The sequence below is a fragment of the Nyctereutes procyonoides genome, unplaced genomic scaffold, assembly GCF_905146905.1.
Source record: "Nyctereutes procyonoides isolate TBG_1078 unplaced genomic scaffold, NYPRO_anot_genome, whole genome shotgun sequence".
Taxonomy (NCBI): domain Eukaryota; kingdom Metazoa; phylum Chordata; class Mammalia; order Carnivora; family Canidae; genus Nyctereutes; species Nyctereutes procyonoides.
The window spans coordinates 17,656,929-17,675,508 of NW_026575155.1; the positions used below are offsets into that span (position 1 = coordinate 17,656,929).

Genomic DNA, 18,580 nt, shown 5'->3' on the forward strand with positions numbered 1-18,580 from the left:
AGTAATTATTTTTTTATATTACATGGTTTGATATGCTAGAATTTAAGAACTTTTGCAACTACATTTATGAGGAATAATGATATGTTTACTTTTAGCGTATTTTTCTGTTTTTTTTTTTGGTATCAAGTTAATATACCTGCCTCACTGAATGGGTTGCGAAGTGTTCATTTGTACTACATTTGGGGGATGAGTTAGTAAGGAATTTGTCTTATTTTTTTCCTTGACTAGTTCACGGAATTCACCACTGAAGCCATCCTTTTTGGTGGGAAGGTTTTTAACTAGAGTTCAATTTCTTGAATGCATATAGGGTTATCTATAACCTTCTTGAGTGAGTTTGGATGGCTTGATTCTTCTAAGAATTCCATCTGTGTTATTAAATTTATTAACGTGCAATAGGTCCTAACATTCCCTTATTGCATTCTGTTTTATTTATTGATTTATTGGTGTAAATTTCACATAACATGCAATTAATCATTTTAAAGTATACGATTCAGCGGCATTCAGTACATTCACAGTGTCATACAACCACCACCCAGTTTCAGACTTTTTTCATCACCCAGATAAATGAGTATCCGTTTGTCTGGATGATTAAGTAATTACTTCCCGTTTCCTCTTTCCCCATGCCCTGGACACCACGAATCTGCTTTCAATCTCTGTAGATTGACCTATTCTGGCTATTTCTTATAAATGGAATCATATGCAGTATACGACCGTTTGTGTCTGGCTTCTTTCATTTAGTGTCATGTTTTCAAGGTTCATCTGAGTTGTAGTGTGGATCAGTACTTCCTTCCTTCCTTTTTTTTTTTTTTTTTAATGCCTGTGGAATATTCCATTGTGTATGGATATATTCCAGTTTGGTTATCAATTCATCCACTGATGGACACTTAAGTTGTTTCCATATTTTGGCTATTTTAGAATAATGAGGCTATGAACAAATATCTGTGTGAATCTCTGTTTTTAGCTCTTTTGGATGTATAATGTGATGTGAAATCGCTGAGTCATGGTAATTCTGTGTTTACCTTTCTGAGGAATTGGCAGGCTTTTCCACAGAGGCTGCACAGCGTGTCACTAACACCAGTGAGACGCCAAGGTGCCTGTTTCTCCACGTTCTTAACCAACACATGTTATTTTCTGCTGCTTTGATTACAGCCATCCTGGTAGATGTGAAATGGTTCCACATGGTGGTTTTTAACTTCATTGTCTTTTTAGTGGCCTTTGTATCGGTAGTATTCTATTCATCATTATTGGGACTGCTCATCTGTGTCTTCACCTTTTTTTCCTGATGAGTATGGCTAGATGTTTATCAATATTATTGATCTTCTCAAAGAACCAATTTCTTATTTCATTAATTCTGTGTTTTATTTTTTCAATTAATGGTTAGTCGACATACAGTGATACCCTTGTTTCAGATATACAACATAATGATTCAACAATTCTCTATCTTATTTTTCTTAATTGCTTTTCAGCTTCTTTCTTTCTTTCTTTCTTTCTTTCTTTCTTTCTTTCTTTCTTTCTTTCTTTCTTTCTTTCTTTCTTTCTTTCTTTCTTTCTTTCTTTCTTTCTTTCTTTCTTTCTTTCTTTCTTTCTTTCTGTCACACACAGAGAGAGAGAGAGAGAGAGAGGCAGAGACATAGGCAGAGGGAGAAGCAGGCTCCAGGCACCGGGAGCCCGACGTGGGATTCGATCCGGGTCTCCAGGATCGCGCCCTGGGCCAAAGGCAGGCGCCAAACCGCTGCACCACCCAGGGATCCCTCAGCTCATTTCTTAATTCCTTTTCTCCTGCTTACTTTGGACTTAATATGCTCTCTCTTTTTCTAATTTTGAGATAGTAGAACCTTAGCTTATTGACTTCAGAACTTTCTTTTTTCCTAATCTAGGGATTTAGTGCTATAAATTTTCCTCGTGGTGGGACACCTGGGTGGCTCAGCAGTTGAGCGCCTGCCTTTGGCTTGGCGTGATCCCAGAATGCCGGGATCGAGTCCCACGTCGGGCTCCCTGCAGGGAGCCTGCTTCTCCCTCTGCCTGGGTCTCTGCCCCCCTCTCTCTCTGTGTGTCTCTCAGGAATAAATAAATAAAATCTTTAAAAAAATTTTTTTTCCCCTCATGGTACTGCTTTTTCTGCATCCCACACATTTTGATATGTTGTGTTTTCATTTTTATTCAGTTAAGACTACTTTATAGTTTCTACTCCCGATTTCTTCTTTCTCACGTACTACTTGTAAGTGTGCTATTTTCTGTAACTGATTTCTAATTGAATTCCCTTGTGGTCAGTGAACACACTACTTCTGATTTTAATCTTTTACGTTTATTAAGACTTTTAAAAATGGCTCAGAATATGGTCTTTGAAAATATTCCATGATCACTGAAAATAAGGTATGTTGTGTTGTTACTGTGTAGAGTGTGAGCGTCAATTAGGTGTTGATGGTAGTGTTGTTGAGTCTCATATACCCTTTGCTGATCTTCTGTTTAGTTGTTTGACCCTTCATTATTATGTAATGTCCCTTTTTTACTTCTGATAGTATTCTTTGCTTTGCCCAGACCCAGTTTTTCTGGTGTTAATATAGCCATTTCATCTTTTTTTTTTTTTTGATTAGGGCTAGCATGGTACATCTTTTCCAATGTTTTTCTTTCAACCTATTTGTATGTTTGTATTTAAAGTGGGTTTCTTATAAGTAAAGTATATAATGGACTGCTGGTTTTTTAAATCTATTCTTAAAGATCTCTTAATTTTCATTAGAGCGTTTACATCATTCGTATTTAATGTGATTATTGATATGATTTTATTTAAATCCATCATTTTGCCATAGTTTTTTTTATTTGTCCTACTTGTTACTAGTCCTCTTTTTCTGTCTTATATTGGGCTGTGTACTTTTAATGATCAATTCTAGCACCTTTACCAGCTTAGTAGTGATATCTCTTTAAGAGGTTGCCTGAGATTCATTGTATATATCTGTGTCACCATCTGTCTTCAAGTAATATTATACTCATTCACTTAGAATATAAAATCTAATGACAGTATACTTCTGTCTCACTTCTCGTGGCCTTTATGTTATTATCCCCAAGCCATTTACTTCTATATTTTATAAACTCCAAGCTCATTGTTAATACTTTTGCTTTAAATAGTCTATTATGTTTTAAAACAGTCTTAAAATCAAGAAAAAGGCTTTTATATTTATTCATTGAATTTTTTTTCCAGTGCTTTTTACTTCTTTTTTGTGGATCTGGATTTCCTTTTGATATCATTTTCCTCTTGTGTGATAGACTTAGCTTAATATTATTTGTAGTTCAAGTGTGTTGGTGATGAATTATTTTAGCTTTTGTTTGTTGGAAAAAGTCTTTATTTTGCCTTTGGTTTTTTTTTTTTTTTTGCCTTTGTATTTGAAAGTTATTTTCACTACGTATGGTATTTCGGGTTGACAGTTTTGTCCCCAATCACTTTAGAGATGTCATTCTGCTGGTTTCTGACTTGCATTGTTTCTGAGACCTCTGTCCACCATATCTGTGTCCCTCTGTACATAATGTTTCTTTTTTGTCTGGCTGGTTTTGTTCATTTGTTTTTTTAAGATTTATTAGAGAGAGAGAGAGAGATAGTGAGGGGAGTGCATGAGCAAGGGCAGAGGGAGGGGGGAAGCAGATGGCCTGCTGAGCAAGGGAGCCCAACTCTGGCTCCATCCCAGGACCCTGGGATCATGACCTGAGCTGAAGGCAGTCGTGCAACCTACTGAGAGCCACCCAAGTGCCCCTGTCTGGCTGTTTTTAAGATTTTTCTCTAGGTAAGCTGGTTATGATGTACCTTGGTTTAATTTCCTTCATGTTTTTTTCTCTTTGGGAATTGTTGACCTTCTTGGATCTATGGGTTCATAATTTTCATCGAATTTCAAACTTTTTTTTGCCATTATTTCTTGAAGTTTATTTTTGTCCCATCCTGTCCTCCCCTCGGATCTTCAGTTACATTATGTTTATGTAATGTGTGTGTGCGTGTGCGTATCCAATTCTGTTTCTGCTCTTCTGTGGGGGGAGCCTTTCTTTATGTTTCATTTGAGATGCTTTCTGTCTGCTCAGCTTGTTTTGTCTGCACATTGACTAATCTTTCTTCTTGCAGAGTCTAAAGTATTGTTGGTTCCATCAAGTATATTTTCCATTTCAGATACTTGATTTTTTTTTGATGCTTTTCATGTCTCTCCTTAGCATGTTGTGCTTTCCTCTATCTTCTTGAATATAAACAGTGTCTTTCTAACAGCTATTTTAAAGACTTTGTGTACTAATTATTTCTTTGCATACTTTCTGGATCTATTTCTTAGTGATCAACTATTCTTATTATGAGATATATTTCTTTTTTTTAAAGATTTTATTTATTTATTTACTTATTTATTCATGAGAAACAGGCAGAGAGACATAGGCAGAGGGAGAAGCAGACTCCTTGGGGAGCCCGATGCAGGAATCGATCCCAGGACCCCGGGATCGCTACCCAAGCCCAAGTGGTATAGTCTATGCAGTCAGGAGGCATCACATTTGTTTCCTCCCCTCAGGATCATCTTGTGCTGCCTGTTGTCCTATGTCTCAAAACCCTGTCTCACGTCTTTTGTCTGTGTTTTAACGGTTTGTAGCTGGAGAGTCTATCTGGTCTGTCTTCTGTCTTGGCTAGAAGTGGACGGACGTCCTGTGTTAGGGGTTTCTGGTCTTCCTCCGGTCTTCAGTCCTCACTGTACACAGGCCTTGAGCTGCTCGTAGGAGCCTTTGGCGGTGCCGTTTCCCTAAACATTAAGTCTTTGCACAGGCAGGGTGCCTTGTCCTGTTGTCCAGGTGACACGTGCTTCAGACTTGGAGCTGAGACCATGTGGTGCACTAGGGGTCCCACCTACACCCCCATATCTTAAGTTCTGAACTCAATTTAGAATCTAACCTCTTCTGTGGAAACTTTTCCCTCTGGGAAATTTCCTTTGAGCTCCTAAATAACTGATTTATAAGTATATTTTTTAAATAAATCCCTTTGGTTTGATAAAATTTGGCGTCTAAGGTGGTAGATTTTTCTTTGGTTTATTTTCTATGTATGATTTCCAATTATAATTATTCTTTTTAACTCATTTACAGGGTTATCTACAGAGAGAGATCTTCACATGGTTCCATGTAAGTAGTGCTTCTTCTAATGCTTTTATAGAGATTGTGGCTTTAAACTGAGTGATTCTTTCTACGTCAGTTGCACATGAAGCCGTGTGTCGCGCTGCCTCTGCCTGTGGCCTGGTTTCACATCACGCAAGGGACCTGTGATTTGCATGATTTCTTTCTGACTTTTGTAGAACCAAGATATTAAACGAAGCCATTTTCTCCTTTTCTATTAAACTTTTTTCTCCAACTTAACCTGACCAAACTGTCCAGCAGGGGGCCTGTGGGCCGATTGTCAGTATAGGTCGCTGGACGTGTGCGTTAGTCCCACATTTCACCAGTGCACACCAACCTGGCAGTGACAAATGTGTACTGTGGCCATGGTGGGGAGTTCAGGCTGTGTGGACACCTGTATGTGGCCTTGACTCCAGTTTTACAGAAACTACCTTGAAATGATTCCTTTTAAATCCTTAACATGTCTTTTCCTAAAGCTTATAAATGTTGTTTTCTAAAAGTTTTCGGCAGGAAACTTGGTTTTTAGCATTTTTTTGCATGGAATACTAATGTAGTCATGATAGCCCTTAATGTTTCTGAAGTGCTTGATTTGTGCCAGCTTTGCCGGTTTGGATTCTTCCCATCTAATTCCTCACTCCGTCCTCACAGTGTCCTGTGAGGTAGGTACCATTGCTCTGCTCACTTTCCAAGGCTCAGTGACTTGGCACCACTGTGTGGTCAGTGGTGAGATGAGGAATTGAGCCTAGGCCTCTGATCTCACGAGCTTGAGTTTCTTCACAACAGTAGGAGAAGCAGGAACGGCCTTGTTGATGAGACGGGGGCTCTGCATTCAGTGTCTGCCCCTCCTGATGGTCTTGATGGCAGCCCGAAGGGGCCACCCTGGCATCCTGAGCTCAGCTGATCCTGGTCAGAGAGCACTACAGTCATAGCCCAGCACGCTTCCAGAGCTTGTGGCCTGCAGCAGGGGCTGTGACTGAATCAGCAGCTCCCTCAGAGAGACAGTGCCGGCGGTGAGGAGTCGGGAGCAGGTGTGCGAAGGCATTTAGGGCTGGAGGGTAACCAGAGTCCTGACTGATGTTAGAAGAGGAAAGAGGATGGGACACCTGGGGGGCTCAGCGGTTGAGCATCTGCCTTTGGCTCAGGGCATGATCCCGGGATCTAGGATCGAGTCCCACGTTGGGCTCCTTGCAGGAAGCCTGCTTCTCCCTCTGCCTGGGTCTCTGCCTCTCTGTCTCTCTCTCTACCCCACCTATGTCTCTGATGAATAAATAAATAAAATCTTTTTTTTAAGATTTACTTATTTATTAATAAGAGACAGAGAGAGAGGCAGAGACCCAGGCAGAGGGAGAAGCAGGCTCCATGTAGGGAGCCTGATGCAGGACTCGATCCTGGGTCTCTGGGATCATGCCCTGGGCCGAAGGCGGTGCTAAACCACTGAGCCACCGGGCTGCCCAAATAAATAAAATCTTAAAAAAAAAAAAAAAAAAAAAAAGAAGAGGAAAGTTCTTCATTAACAAATTGCATGAACAAAGGCCTTGTTTGTTCTTTCATTCATTCAGCAAATATTTACGAAGTGCCTGTGATATGCCAGGCACTCTTCTGAAATCCCAGCTTCCTTTGGCTCATACCCATGTGAGGCTTACAAAACCTAAATATACTAAATAAACACCTCACAGTGTGTCAGGTGGGGATGCTTGCTGTGGAGGAGGTTCGGGAGGATCAGGTGTGGGAGTACTGGCTGCAGTTGCAATAGGCCTACCCTGACTAGGGGTGTCTGTGTAGAGCCTACAGGAGGGGCAGGAGTGAGCCCTGTGGGTCCTGGAGCAAATCCTTACAGGCCAGGGGTCCATGAGCCCTCGTGCTTCCAGAGCATTGCAGGACTAGTATGGCTGGAGCGGAGTGAGTGAGGGTGCAGGTGCAGGAGATGAGGTCACAGGGCAACAGGGTGCACATCGGGGGCCTGGAGGGTTGTCCTGAGGCCAGTTCTCACTCTGCGGGGCACCGGGGTCCAGGGTGGGAGCGGGGAACCCGGTAGTCTTTTTTATCTCAGTGTCGGGTTGTTAAACTAAAGCTGTTATACTACTTGCTTCTTAGAGGACAGCCAAATCCCCACTGGCTTGGGACCAACTCTGTAATTGTGCAAATCTGGATCTAATTTTCACAGACATCCCGAGGGGAGGGCCTCTGGAATTCAGGCATATAAACAACCCCTTGTATGTATTGGGCCTCTTTCCCCCTAGGTTTGCTGTTGTCCAAATATCTCCTCCTGGCAAATGGGGAACCTGGCCAACAGTTCTGGAAGTAAGCAAGCATGCTTGGGTGGCATGGGCTGGCCCAGGGTGGCCCACCCTGTGTGCACAGCTCGTGTGCACGGCACCTCGGGCTCCCGGGAGGGAAGGCCCCCCGCAGCCACGCTGAGAGGCAGGGATCAGCAGCACCACTTGGCTGCCCAGACTGTGATTCCAGAGGGTTGCAGCACCGATTCTGGGAATTCCCTGAGGCTTGGTTAAGCAAGGGCAGGGAGCTCGGAGGGCACCCATGGCCTCTTCTGCAGGTGAGGAGGGAGCTCTCAGGAGCCCCGAGCTGGTCGGAGCAGAGGCGGCTGACTCCGGGGCGGTCCTAGCCCAGTCCTGCTGGGCCTTCCCATGGGCCTTCCACAAGCCAGCATGGAGCTCATCTGCAGGGAGGCTTCCCAGGGGAGTGGCAGCTTCGCAGAGACTTGGTTTTCCATTTGCACATCTCTGAGAACTTGCCACACTTCCCGAGAGAGAGGTGCAGGGCAGTCTCCCGTGATAAAGCCGCTTCTGTGCGATGGCTGTGCTCTGACACGGCCGGGACCCCTGACATCCCACTTGGTCTTACAGGGGAGACAGGGCCCCACAGCTGCTCGTTGGCAGAACCCGCTCCCCGCCTGCCCGGGAACTGCGCCTTCGACCACGTGAGGATCAGGACACGAAGAGCCCATGATAACGAACAAGACTATCGAGTTTTTTATTTACCGTGAGGTCTTTTCTGTGATACTGACTTGGTTGTGCGGTGTGGGCTGTGTTCCTGCGTCGCCTTGAGGTGACACTTCTCACCCTGGAATTGGCAGACTCGGCTCGCGTGAGAAGGAGCCTTCAAGCTCGCCCGTTCTGGGCTCCTCCCCGCCGTGTCCGTGTCCGTGTCCGTGTCCGGGGCGGCCCCCGGGCCTGCCCTGGCCCCCGGTGGGCTCGCTCTGACGGGGGCAGGCTCTGTAGGTCCGGCCTCTCTTCCTCAGGTTCCGTTTATTTTTCTTTTATGTTGTTTATTTATTCATGAGAGACACAGAGAGAGAGACGGAGGCAGAGCCACGGGCAGAGGGAGACGCAGGCTCCACGCAGGCAGCCCGCCGCGGGACTCGATCCCGGGACCCGGGGTCACGCCCTGGGCCGAAGGCACGTGCTCCACCGCTGAGCCCCGGGCGGCCTCTTCGTCGGGTGCCCAATCTGACGGGAGCCCAGGCTCAGGGAGAGAAGAGGCGCTGCCGCTGCCGTTGTCGCCCGAAAGCCCCCGGAGGCCGCCCCTCCTCCGGGCGGGTCTGGCTGCGCCCCGGGCAGGGCGGGCGCCGGGAGAGCTCCCACCTTAAAATCAAAAAATCTGCCTTGATTCGCCGCCAAAATGGCAGATGAATTCACAGCGACCTCTGCTGCTGCTTGGGAGCCCACCCGAGTGACAGGTGAGATATTTTTAAAAGGCGGAGGCCACCAGGAGACTGAAGGGAGTGACGGGGCCTGGGAGCTCAGGAAGCAGACGCCGCGGGAGCCCGGGAGCCCGGACGCCGATGGCCACGCCGTGGGCCTCTGAAAACGAGCGGGCGGTAAAGATGAAAGGGGCACAGCCTGTCAGGGTAACCCGGCCCCCCAAGCCTGGGGGCCCCTCCGGCCACCGGCTGAAGCTCTGATCCCGTGGCCTCTGTCCTAGGCCCCGAGGCCGGTGGAGGGGACTGCTCTGGGGGACAGCGGGGCTACGGGGCAGCGGGAACCTGCCTCTGCCCTGGTGGCCCCCAGAACGCTGGGACCGTGCAGGGGAGGGGCCAGAAGCCAGGGGCTGCTCAGCTGTGTCCTGCCGGGCTGCAGGGACCAGGAGGTGACTCATCCCTGCCCAGGGTCCACAGGCAGGTTAGCAATGAGAAGGCAGAAAACTAGGCAACCAGATGCGGCCCTCACGCACTCCGGGGAGCCCCCGCGGGTCCCAGAAGGGAGGGTGTGCGGCTGTGAGGGGCGCACAGGGGCTTGGAGCCTCTGGAGGAGAAGGACCGCCCTCGGGCAGGGGGCAGGGGGCCGCGGGGTGGGGAGGGGAGTCTCCTGTTTTCTAGGAGGCAGGTAATAGAAGGGACCGAGGACTGTAGTCATTAAACTCTGGAGATAAAGACCAAAGAGGGAAAGAACCCAGAGGGGAAGATTGCCAGTGGGACCGAGGCCCCAGAGGTGGGGTGCGGGGGGCACCATTGACTGTAAACGCTGTGGATTTCTTTGACTTTTAAAACTGTACATTTTTAATTTTGTTAAAAATAAAAATTAAAACATTGTATGACAAATACGGTTTTACAAAAAAAAAAAAAAAAAATTAGGAGAGCTACTCCCCCACCCGCAGCCGTCTCTGCTCCTGCCTGGGCCCAGCTCCATTGCCGGGCCATCTGGTGCTCCCCAGCGGGGCTCCATCCTCCCCGCTTGGCCAGCTTGCGAGGCCTCTACTTCCCTGAATCCAGTAAAAAGCCTTTCTCCCCTGGGAGCTTGAGCCCTGCAGCTTCCGTCGAGTGACCCCCTCTTGTGACGTGCTCTTTCCCAGGCTCCCAGACCCCGTGCCGCCTGGTCCCTGCGTTTGTCGTGCGTCATCACCTCCCGCCGCCCTCCGTGCTAAGCCTTCCCTGATGGTGCTCCAGGCCCTGGCGCCGCAGCACCGCTGCTCACACTTGGTCTCTTTCCTCCCAAACTTCGCCTGGGGGTGAAGAGACATCTGGGCCCTGCTTTTAAACTGAACGCTGTGCTGCAAGATGTCCCACGTTACCTGGTCAGAGACGTGAGTTTCAAAAGAGTTTGTAGGGTTTCCACTTGCGAGATGGACAGCGGACCCTCGCTGACCTCCCTCCCACACAGTCGAAAATCCGTGTATGACTTTTGAGCCGTCCTACACTCACCTGCCAGCAGCCCAGTGTTGCCTGGAAGCCCTACTCGCACGTGAACTGCCCGCGGCACGTAACTTGTAGTAATGTACTCTGTTGCTGTGAAGTGAGCTGGAGAGAAGAAAACGTCACTAAGAAAATCATAACAAAAAACATTCACAGCACTGCATGGTGTGTGCCGCGAAAGAATTCATGTCCAAGTGGGACCCATGTAACAGCTCAGACCTGTGTTCAAGGAGAGTGTCAACTGCAGGTATTTTTTATTACGTCATCCCCTTTTTGTTTGATATATTTGGGTTTTCTTTTTTTTTTAGAAATATTTTGTTTATTTATTCATGAGAATACGCAGAGAGGGGCAGAGACACAGGCAGAGGGAGAAGCAGGCTCCCTGCAGGGAGCCCGACGCAAGACTCGATCCCGGGTCTCCAGGATCACGCCCCGGGCTGAAGGCGGCGCTAAACCGCTGAGCCCCCCCCCACCCCCGGGCTGCCCTATTTGGGTTTTCTTCACGCCTGTCACTCACATCGGTGGTAGTGAGGTGAGCATCCTTGTGCGTGAATCTGCTTTTCCTCTTCCCGAGGGGGGATTGCGTTATTTGTCCGCGTGGAAACCTCCATCGCGGGAGACGTGGGCTTCAGAAGTGACGCGTGAGGCCAGTTGAGCCCCGCTGTGGGGGTCCCAGCCGCGCCGCGTCCCTGAGACAGAGGAAGCGACAGTGTGCGGCGCTCAGCTCTGCCGCCGGGCGGGCTGCCCTTCCTCCGTGGAAGCTCCCTGCCCTAGGGAAGGCGTCCTGCAGCTCGTTCCCCGCGGGGCCGTTCCCCTGGCTCTTGGGCATCCGGGTTTGGGGCAGTCTTACATTTGGAAAATCCCCTTCCTGTTCTTAAATGTGGGCGGTGACTTAAAGTTTCCTTTTCTTTCTTTCTTTTTTGACTTAAGTTTTTCTTTTCTCCTTTTATTTTTTGCATTGACTTGTGTAAACCCACTGGGGATTTAACTTAATGCATGTTATTAGGTGAACATATATATTTGTTTCTTACAAGTATTGAAAATACATCCTACTGAGAAATACTTCATTTTCCCAATGATTTGTGCTGCTACTTTTGTCCTGTAAGTTTATCTTAGATGAAAATACTGCGTATGTGAGTGTCTGTGTTTGCAGTCTCTAACCGATCCGTTCTGGTGCTGGTACAGCTGTTTCAGTTATTCTAGTTTTATGGTATATTTATCTGATAACCCCATCACTTAAAAATTTTGACTATTCCTGGCTACTCACTTTCTAGATGGACTTTAGAATGACTTTCAAGTTAAAAAAATTAATCATGGGATCCCTGGGTGGCGCAGCGGTTTAGCGCCTGCCTTTGGCCCAGGGCGCGATCCCGGAGACCCGGGATCGAATCCCACGTGGCTCCCTGCACGGAGCCTGCTTCTCCCTCTGCCTGTGTCTCTGCCTCTCTCTCTCTCTCTCTATCAAAAATTAAAAAATTAAAAAAATTAATCATATTGGGATTCTTTTCAGGTAGATCAGAGCTATAATTTGAATTGAGGGGCATCTGTGGTTGGGCACCTGCCTTCAGCTCAGGTCGTGACCCCCGGGGTCCCAGTATCGAGTCCCACGTCGGGCTCCCTGCGTTGACCCTGCTTCTCCCTCTGCCTGTGCCTCTGCCTCTCTCTCTGTGTGTCTCATGAATAAATAAATAAAACCTTAAAAAAAATTTGAATTGAAAACAGTTGCCTTCTTTATCACTATTCACTTGTCTACTGGGAAGATAGTCTATTTTGCCATTTCTTCTGAGCCTTCAGTTGCTTGTCTGTAGCTTTCTCGCTGTAGGTTTTCTCTCCTGAACCCTTTTCCAACTTATCCGTGTGATCTGGTTATTGTAATTGGGGTTTTTCTCCTTCCCCTTCTCTGATGTTGAATAGTGTGCAGGAAACTGCAGCCTTCATGTATTTGGACACGGCCGTGTGTTAAAGTGCTTTTTAGCTGTAACAGGTTTCTCCGCTGAACTTTTTGCCTTCCTCCCGACTTGACCCGAATGCTTCCCCCGGGAAGCGTGCTTGCCGTGGCTGCCTGGCCGGTGTCCTGCACCAAGTTCCACAAGTTCCCTCCGGTTGCTCTTCTGTCAAGTTGTTTTTTCACAATCAAAAGCGAAAGTTTGCATTTTAGTAAACTTGTTCGCTGCTGCTGTTAAGATAGTCCCGGGGTTTTCCCCTTTCATTTCTTACTGTAGAGAATTCCACTGATGAAATTCCAAGTGTTGATTCTTGGTAGGTCACACCGATACCTGTTCATACTCTTCCAGTTATAATACCCTTGCAGAATTTTATTTGGGCTAGAATAAGGGTCAGTAGTAGGATTAGGTATGGAGTTAGGGTTGACCCCGGGGTTGGGGTTAGCGTGGGCCAGAGTTACCGTAAAGGGTTAATAGTTGGGCTCACACTAGGGTGACACTGCTCTAGAAATTTCCTTTTTTTTTTTTCTAATTTCTGATTTTTAGGGGGTCTCCTGTAAATGATAGCGTGCCTCCATATGACATGAGAAACTTCCCCTATTTTTCTGTCCTCTATTTAAATAATTTTTTATTTTCTATTTAGAGAAGTAGATACCGTTGGTCTGATATTTGATAGACGACACTATCAGAGCCTCCAAGCCCAGAGCGTGTTTTGGAGCCGAGACCATTTCTCTTGTGTGTATGCACAGGTTCTTCCTTAGGAAGCGGCCACCGTGGGCGCTCCCAGGCCCAGGCGCGCATGCACCTGTGCCAAGGCCCTGTCATCGTGGCCTTCTTCGTATCTGCTGCTGCCTTTTCTTCATTTCTGACACTTTTTTTTTTCAGCTCTTCAGTCAGATTTGTCAAGCCGGCTTTCATTTCTTACTTAGGTGTTTTTAATTTTTTAATATCTTTGAGTTAACGCTGATCATTTGTAATTTTGTTTGCAATTTAATTTCTGACTTTAATGATGTTTCATCTTTTCTTGTTTTTCGAATGCTGCTTCCGTACGTTTACCTTGTTTTCTGATGAATGCATCTCGGGGCTCAGGTTTCTTCCAAGACACTTTGAACTCCACCCCACTGGTTTCCATATGACCCGTAGTCATTCAGATGCTTGCCATTTACGTGCGTCGTTCTAACATTTTCTGGGTGATTCCTCCCACTGTTCTTCGGTTGTTAACTTGCTACTTTTATTTATTTTTTCATTTTTTTATTTTTTAAAGATCCTATTTATTCATAGAGACACACACACAGAGAGGCAGAGACCCAGGCAGAGGGAGAAGCAGGCTCCATGCAGGGAGCCCGACGTGGGACTCGATCCCGGGTCTCCAGGATCACGCCCTGGGCTGAAGGCAGGTGCTCAACCCCTGAGCCATCCAGGCGTCCCAACTTGCTACTTTTAAAGCTTCACACTTAGAGAGTCAGCCTCTCTGAGTCAGTGAGGGTGGGCACAGGGGACGGGAGCCGGTGGGTGTAGGGTGGCCACATGGGAGCGGTGACCAGAGCTTGGCCGGGGCCTCACACGGGGGGACACGTGGCAAGTCACAGGGTGTGGCGGTGGGAGCACACAAGCTGGGAGAGCGCTACTGAGCGGCCAGGGAGACGGAGACCGTGTGCAATGACAAGAGGCCTGGGGTTTCGGGGCAGGTTAATATCCGTGTTGGACCATAGTGACACATGCCCCGGGGGCTTTGGGGTCCTCGCTCAGAGCTGAGGGGAGGCAGAGGGGAGGCTGCGGGCTGCTGTGCCCGTGCCCCAAGCAGCAGTGTCCTCGGGGCTGGAGCAGCGGCAGAGGAAGCTGGCGACGTCAGGTTTGTCTGTGGAGTGGTCCCTGGTGGGTGGGCCGGGCCCCGCCGAGGCCATCCCACCCCGGGCTCCAGGAGGACTGCCGTTCTCCGCGCGGTGTGCATGCCTCTGCTGTCAGGACCTCCAGGTGAAACGAATGCACGTGTGTCTGGCGTGTTCTCGAGGGAAGGAAGGGCGATGACCGCACTTTCAGGAAGAGGCCGACCTGATCCGGGTACGCAGGACCTCGTACACGGGTAGTGTTTATGCAGGGCCCTGGCGCGGTGGCCCCTGCTGCAGCAGAGGCTGGGCCGTGCTGTCCCCTCCCGGGTAGCCCTGTGCTCAGTCACGAGTGTGGTCACACAGGAGGGGGACGGATTTGAGGGAGCAGCCAGCTGTCAGCCACCGGCAAGGATGAGAACTGAGATCCGGGGGTCACCCGTAGCAGAGCCGGGGGAGGTCCTAGCAGAGGGGGCTGCTTGTTTGAAAGGTGCCTGTGTAGCCCACATGCTGTTAGGTCTAGGAGGGAGCTAGACCTGGGGGTGCTTCCCATACTCACGTGGAGAGGGCACTGCCCAGGGGCCCACCGCCCACGCCCAGGACCCAGTGCATGCAGGGCGGGGGCAGGGAGGGCAGGGACAGCACCGTGGAGCGGGTGCTCCTTGGGGAAGCTACATCACATCCTTTCGGAGAGAGAGGAGCGGTGGCCTAGTGCCAGTGGCTGCGGGGGCCTCCAGCCAGCCTTCCCTTCCTGCGGTCTATTTAAGGTGGGCATGGGACACCTTGCCGAGGGGGGGGGTCTGTGCCACGATAATGCGTGAGCTGCCCCACTAGGCCCGCAAAGGCCTCCAGGCGCCTGGTTCCCTGCTGTGCCCTCCGCTTGGCTTTCCTCTCTGATTCGGTCCAGTGGTTTTTATTCTCTGCCTCTTTCCTCCCGTGGGGACGTTGGAGAGTGCTGTCCTGCCCGAGGTTCAGATGCATTGCAGCCCGGCAGGAAGGGGCCGATCGTTTTTCACAAGATGACTCATTTCATTCCTCCCTCTTTGCCGCGCTGCCAGGCTGTCTGGCGGCCCCGCGTGCAGAGACAGTGATGGATCTGGAGTGCTGCTGTCGCTGGTCCGTGGTGACCGGGGACGGCATGTGGGGGCGGAGGACGAGTCACCTCTAGGTATACATTTAGACACTGGGAGCCAGCCTTTCCGGACGCTCCCTTTATAAACGTGCCTTCCGTTCAGTACAGACATGAGACCTTTCCTGTCCTTTAGCCAGGATGGGTTAGGTGCACCCAGGTGGGCTGTGCCTCACCTTCCCCTCTGCCTAAGGGCGGCCTGATGTTTCCTACCCGGGGGAGTGTTGGGCTCCGTCACAGGGCCCAGCCTGCTTCTACTTCTCTGGTCGAACACGCTCATTCTGCTGGTTTCAAGCCTCATTTTTTTCTTTCTCTGCAACTCCGTGGCACTCGCCAGTTGCACCATTGGATTTCATGCACGCTTCCCACTTGTATCACGGGGAGGCCACCCCGTTTTCAGATCTGGAGGGTAACCAGCGATCCCTGCCCATGACGCTGAGCTCCCAGCGTGGGCCTCCACCTTTTCTAAGTGCTCTCTCACCCGTTTCACGCACACCGTAACCCCACAGCGTGGTTCACCCGGTAACTGAGTCAGGGTGCTTCACGGCAGGCTGGTGAGGGGCCTGGTCTCACCAGCACGGCCTCCACATGCACCGTCTTTGCGGAGCCCGGGCCACAGGCCAGACCTCGCGGGGCTGGCGGCAGCTGGGGCGCAGCTGCCACCAGAGCACAGCCGTGCGCTGTCCTCGTCACCCCTCATATCAGTTTGGCAGGACAGGGGCGGAAGTCATGGGAGGAGAACTTTCCGGTAGGAGCCCACCTGGCCTGGTGGAGTCAGCCCACCTGGGGATCTGGGGACTGCATTCTCCTTCCAGCCCCCCCCCCCAGATCACCCGATGACCTTGGCTGGGTCACTGGCCCTGTCTGCGCTGCTTCTGCTTACCTGTTCCTGCCTGGCTCAGAGCAGGGGTGGGGGTGGGGGCAGGAAGGGGAGGCACAGGCTGGTTGCGTTCCTACAAGAGTGCAGGGGGGCATTGGTGTCTTCCTGTGATGGTTTCCATAATAACTGCCTTGTCCCGGGGGAAGTGGGGAGTTCCTCACCCCATCCCCGCAGTACTCAGGGTCTAATCACCTTATTTTATGAGCAAGGAGACTGAAGCGGGCTCCAGAGCACAGGGCCAAGTCGCGAGCTCCTGTTCCAGAACCTTTTCCTAATCCCTTCACTTCATTGCTATTCAGTTGTGAGCAGGTGGGTTCTCTCACCTTTCAGGACCTGGGTGCACTTTCGAGCGCGTGTGTGCGGGCGTGGGCTAGGGGCACGTGCCTTGTCAGCAGGTGCAGCTTCTTTCTTCCAGGCGGAGAAGGGAGGGAGTCCAGTACGATGGGTCCCCAAGTGTCCCCAAGTGTCTGTGAGGTTTGGGAAGTTCTGGGGGTTGGACAGCAGGAGCGACGGAGCAAAGGGAGCGGGGTGGCGGCTGCTGAACGTGGACTCGAAGATGCGAAGATGCGGCTCTGGGAGAGTGTTGTCTCCTAACAGGCCCCACTCGGAGGTGGAGGGAGCCGGTGGAGACAAGGTTTGCAGACGGGATGGCCTGGCCCCTGGGCTTGTGGGCACAGGCGGGGAGGCGGGGCTGACGCCGGCACCTCTCGGTGGTGGTGGTGTCCCCACGGGTACAGGGCCCGGCCGGGCGGATCTGCCCTTGTTACGGTGCATCCCCAGGCTCTAACCTGCAATGTGCTCGCAACCTTCCTGTCACTCTTGTGACATTGACTTTGTGAAGAGCACGGGCCCCTTCCAGATGAGAAGAGCACGGGCCCCTTCCAGAAAATGAAGTTTCTTCCCGTGGGTTTGAGGGAGGTTGCATCGTGAGCCTCCCTGTGTGAGGGGCGCTCAGGGCCGCACAGACACGGGGCGTCTGGCTCCCCTGTGGGGACGTAACGCTGTCCTCTCGGTCACGGGCTGGCCCATCCGTCCCGGGAGCCTTACTTCTTTCCCCCTTGCCACCACTAAGCAATCCGGCGGGAGGCATTTTATACTCAGGCCGCCCTTCGAGAAGATTTCTCCTGGATTTGCTCTGCGCCCGCGGTCTCTGCCCCGGCCAGTCCTCGCTGCAGTGGCTGCAGGTCGACACCTGCCTGTTGGCGAGGGGCTGCCCGCCGCCCGCCCCCCACCCTTCGTCCCTTGCCGCTTGCTCTTTACTATCAGTGTGGTTTTATGGAGTTTTGTTTTTTATTTTATCATTGTTCTAGTTTATAGTTCTTCACCGCCCTCCGCGGTCCCCATGGGGTGCCCGTCGCTCCCCTGCCCGGCTCAGTCCCCCCCTGGTCCCCTTGGGCAGTTGCAAGAACCATTGACTGGTGGCTTATCCGCAACAAAAATGTCTCTCCCCCATCCAGTCCCGTCCCATCCCTGGGGCTGGAGGTCCGAGGTCAGAATGCAGCGCTGCAGGGCCCCGATGAGGCCCGGCTTTGGGGCCGTCGACAGCTCCTTTCTCCAGCACGGGGCTGGAGGGGCAGGGGGGCTCTCTGGGGTTGTGTGAGCGTGAACCCCATCCCGAGGGCACCACTGTCAGCACCTGAGCACGTCCCAACGCCCCACCTTGACTGATAGGAATTTGGGGGAGCACGAATATTCAGCTCAGGATACCCCTCTTTCCTCCCTCCCTGCCTTTTCTTCCCACTCCCTTATTTTTTTAAATTCATTTTTTTTTTTAATTTCCAGCATTATTTATGTCATGTTTCGGGCTCACCTTTGTACCTAACCTGCCCAGCCCTGGGATCAGCATTTCTTTAAGGGGCTCTGGTTCCTTGTCCTGTGGAAATGTTATTGGGCTGAAATCTCGGTGCTGGGCATGTGTGTTCCTGTTGGGGGATCTTTGCTTCTAACCTGTCAGTAGACAGGGATGGGAAATGTGTGCTCACACGTGTACATGCGTGTAAACATGCATATGCACACACATGCACGCACATGTAGAAGCCTTGTACACATGTGCACATGTACCAGAAACGGGACATTCCCTGTAATTGCAACATTTCGGCCCATCTGTCCCCTCCAGCGGCCCCGGCCCTCCGAGATGCCAGCTCCCAAGCCGTGTGTCACCTGCTCCTGGGAGCCCGGGCTGTACAGCTCTCCCCGCTCCGCATACAACGTCCTCGTGTGGGTGCTGCCGGGCGTCCCCCCCTCCCCTCGGGCCTGTTTTTTTTTATATATATATATAAATTTATTTTTTATTGGTGTTCAATTTGCCAACATATAGCATAACACCCAGTGCTCATCCTGTCAAGTGCCCCCCCTCAGTGCCCGCCACCCGGTCACCCCCACCCCCTGCCCTCCTCCCCTTCCACCACCCCTAGTTCGTTTCCCAGAGTCAGGAGTCTTTATGTTCTGTCTCCCTTTCTGATATTTCCACTCATTTTTCTCCTCGGGCCTGTTGTGAGCCCTTCACCAGCTCGAGCTTGTGGGGAAACAAAGTCT

At 50.4% G+C, this 18,580-nt stretch overlaps 1 protein-coding gene across 2 annotated transcripts in view; it reads left to right on the forward strand.

The window, feature by feature from the left end:
* PCBP3 (poly(rC) binding protein 3) overlaps positions 1 to 18,580 on the forward strand; it is a 246,375-nt gene that overhangs the window by 70,216 nt on the left and 157,579 nt on the right. For both annotated transcript variants that reach the window (XM_055313452.1, XM_055313455.1), the window contains exon 2: positions 5,092 to 5,127. The gene's annotated coding sequence lies outside the window, so the exon portion shown is untranslated. The remainder of the gene's footprint in view (positions 1 to 5,091; positions 5,128 to 18,580) is intronic.